The 3,227-nt window shown below is 45.3% G+C and overlaps 1 long non-coding RNA gene across 1 annotated transcript; it reads left to right on the top strand.

Annotated features, from left to right (window-relative positions):
* Nucleotides 1-293: 293 nt before the first annotated feature.
* On the top strand, nucleotides 294-2,518 carry LOC121042840 (uncharacterized). The gene is made up of 2 exons (XR_005796483.1): nucleotides 294-493; nucleotides 1,974-2,518. It is a non-coding gene; the product is annotated as an uncharacterized LOC121042840 (long non-coding RNA).
* The last annotated feature ends 709 nt before the right edge of the window (nucleotides 2,519-3,227 follow it).

Below are 3,227 nucleotides of genomic sequence, written 5' to 3'. Positions count from 1 at the left end.
TCGGCCGCCTCCTCCCGGCGCCCCTGCGCGCCCGCGGCTTCCCCGGGGAGGGCGCGGCGGCCACTTGTTGCGGGTGCCCCGAGCGAGCAGACACTCGCGGCCCGGCGCCGCTCGCCCGCGGGCCGGACTTTTGTTAGCGCCAGGCGCCTCCTCTCGCCGCCCAGCGTCAATCACAGCTGGAGCCCCGGGGAGGAAGGCCGGCCCGGAGATGCGCGGCCTTTTAAAGGGGCAGCGCGCCTTTTCGGGGCTCCGGCTCCCGGCCCCGGCCTCGCCGGAGGCCCGGGCGCCACCGGGGAAGCAGTTTGAACGGAGGAACGCGCTCCTGGCTCTGTTTTACTATTGTTCTTTTGCAGGCTTGGCCCCCGACTTGTAAGATGAGCTTCCAGGCGTCGTTTGAAATCCCTTGGGTTTGCCTGCCGATACGGCCTATTCTGGGTGCGGGGTCCTTTAAAAGAAACAGGCACCGGAGTCGGGTTCTGTCTGACAAAGTCAGGTATCTCTGCGGGCCTTCTCCTGTGGCTCCCACGTTTGGGGACTGAGGCGGGGAATGGAGGAGAGAGGGAGGGAAAACTTGAGGGGAACTTAGCAGGGAGTCACTGGAGAGCCAAAGACATTCCCCGCCCCGGTGGAAGGTTTCCTGGCTCAGAACTTGTAAGAGCTTCCTAGCCAGGAACTGTATTTTTCTCCCCGTTTCGATGATTTTTTTTTTTCCTCCTCCTGGTTGGTGATATCCTTTGTTTAATACATCACAACCTCTTTTGGAGACTTATCTGGCACTTCTAGAGCCTTAAAGGGGCCCTTTGGTATTCCCTCCATTAAATAGAAAAAGCAAGTTCTTCTTCATGTAGTCCCTTTCCGTGTAAATACCTAAAATTCTGTAACATTGCATCTTTGTAAAGACCTGGGACGTCACAGCGCAAATTTCTTTGAGGAGAGGCAAACACACAGCACAATTTCTCCTTATAGGTGTTAGAAATTAAATTAAACATGGGTACATAAATTAAGTGAATCACACGTCATGATACGTATACATGCAAAATACAGAAGCATGTGTAATACAACTGCATGGAGAACCAGGGCTTTTGTAATTACCTATTCCTTCAAGAGCTTTCAACCACCTGCAGAAATTGAGGTTGTATTGGGGTAATTTCCTTAAATTTGGCACAATTGTCTTTCTTAAAAATAAGATAACACATCATGTTTCAATATTCTAAAGTCCAGACTTTGTGTGCAGGATAAATCATGTATCTAAAGAAAATGTCATAAACGTATCTCTTTTCAAGGACAGGTTTAAATAGGTTTGGGTCATTCTGGTAACATTTCAACCTCCCTAGTCCGAAGAGATTAAGGACTCCATTTTAATTCACCTTTTTATATAGAGCCTAGCATACTGCCTGGGTGATAGTATGTGTTTCCCATATCCTTAGTGTTAAATTAAAATCTTGTGTCACAGGCCCTAAATAGGAGGTATGGGGGTCCAAAATTTGGAAGGGGCATCTGGGTGGCTCAGTCATTTAAGTGTCTGATTCTTGATTTCAGCTCAGGCCATGTTGGCGGGATGGAGCCCTGCATGGGGCTCTGTGCTGACCGCCTGGAGCCTGCTTGGGATTCTCTCCCTCCCTCTCTCTGCCCCTCCCCTGCTTGTGCATATGTTCTCTCTCTCTCTCTCTCTCTCTCTCTCTCTCTCTCTCTCTCTCTCTCAAAATAAATAATATTTAATAGAAAAAAATGGGAAGAGTTAAATGGATTTTCAGAGACTCCAATCCCAATCCAGAAATGAGCTGAATCCACATTACCTTCATCCAAAGTGGTTTTCCGCTCACCTGGTCTTTGTAATTTTCCATCACTATTTAAGGAACTTACCTGAATCTGATCCCTTTGGAGGCGTAATTGAAGACAAACCCAGCAAAAAGTAGTGAATCAATGGAAGCTCATCTCAAAAATAGAGCTAACAACCTTTTTTTTACATGCAGTCGTCTTTTTGATGATCTCAGGCCTTCTTCTGAGCTCTACGAGTCAGCACACCGACAGCAGAAGAAACTGAGGCTCAAAACTTTAAATACGTGCAGTCACCCAGGTGGTAAATGATAGATGTATTCAGGTTCTCAAGTCTTCTTCTCACAGAGGAGGGTCACTGCCTCTCTCAACCTAGCCATTATTCATCTTGGTCACTGTCACCCCTTTATGGTTGGGTCACCGCCCAGGGTCTTTAATATCAGAGCAGAGCTAACAGTGACAAGTAAATTATAGTGACTAGCAACATTTATCAACTTTGCAATTAAAGTCTTTACATATATTCAAGTCTCTATTGCCTACCATAAGGAGGAACAGAGATGGTCCTGTTTAACAAACCCCAGTTTAAAACAAAATAGAAAAAAGAAACCACTTGATTTTTAACATCGTCTGGTTAGGAAATATAAATACGTGTTGTCATAGTTACTATAAAAGCTTGCGTGGAAACATGGTTAAGCAAAAAGAAGGAAAATTCCTGCCAAAAATTAAAATGTATTCACATGTATTTATTTTGATTTTTTAATTAAGATATTGTACAAATAAATGATTCTAACCAAAAATTCCTATCTTTTTACCCAGTTACCAAACACATAGAGATTTGTAAGCTTATTGAGAAAAGGACAGTGTGGTTTTCACCCTTGTGTTCCTAATAGCTAGCAAAATTTTTAACAGAAAGTAATTACTCAGTAAAAACTTGCAAAGTAAATGGATGTTGAACAAAGACATAAAGTACTTTGAATGTTATTCCACTTTCTCTCTCTGCCTTCTTTAAGAGGCTGCAACCACTGAAAAGATCAAAAAACAAGTAAGCATTCTAAATTACCCCAAAACAACAATACTAGACAACTACTGTTTTTCTCCAACCAGTGCCTTCCAACCTTGTTCTGGGAACACCAGTTCCTGTGCTTTGGGAACCAGTTTCACCAAGATTCCAACTGTGGGCTTCCAGTGGGAGCTTGTCAGTTGTGGAAGTCATGGTTGGTTTCTTGGCCAAGTGAGAGCCCATGATCAGGCTGCCCCGATTACCCACCTGCCCTTGTCCCTAAGTGGGGAGTAAGCAAGTGCTCCCTCCCTCCTTGCTAGACCTAGAGTAGAGTAGTATGTCCTGGCAGCGAATCAGGACTTTTAGCATCATCCAGGAGTCACAGGGCAACCCCACCACAGCATCAGTACAGACGATGTGGGTAGCCAGAAATTCTCACACCACCCAGCAG

The sequence above is a fragment of the Herpailurus yagouaroundi genome, unplaced genomic scaffold (genome assembly GCF_014898765.1).
Source record: "Herpailurus yagouaroundi ecotype Mexico unplaced genomic scaffold, PumYag 29, whole genome shotgun sequence".
NCBI classification, from domain to species: Eukaryota; Metazoa; Chordata; class Mammalia; order Carnivora; family Felidae; genus Herpailurus; species Herpailurus yagouaroundi.
The sequence above is the reverse complement of the archived record's forward strand: the minus strand, read 5'-3'. Positions and strand labels throughout refer to the sequence as shown.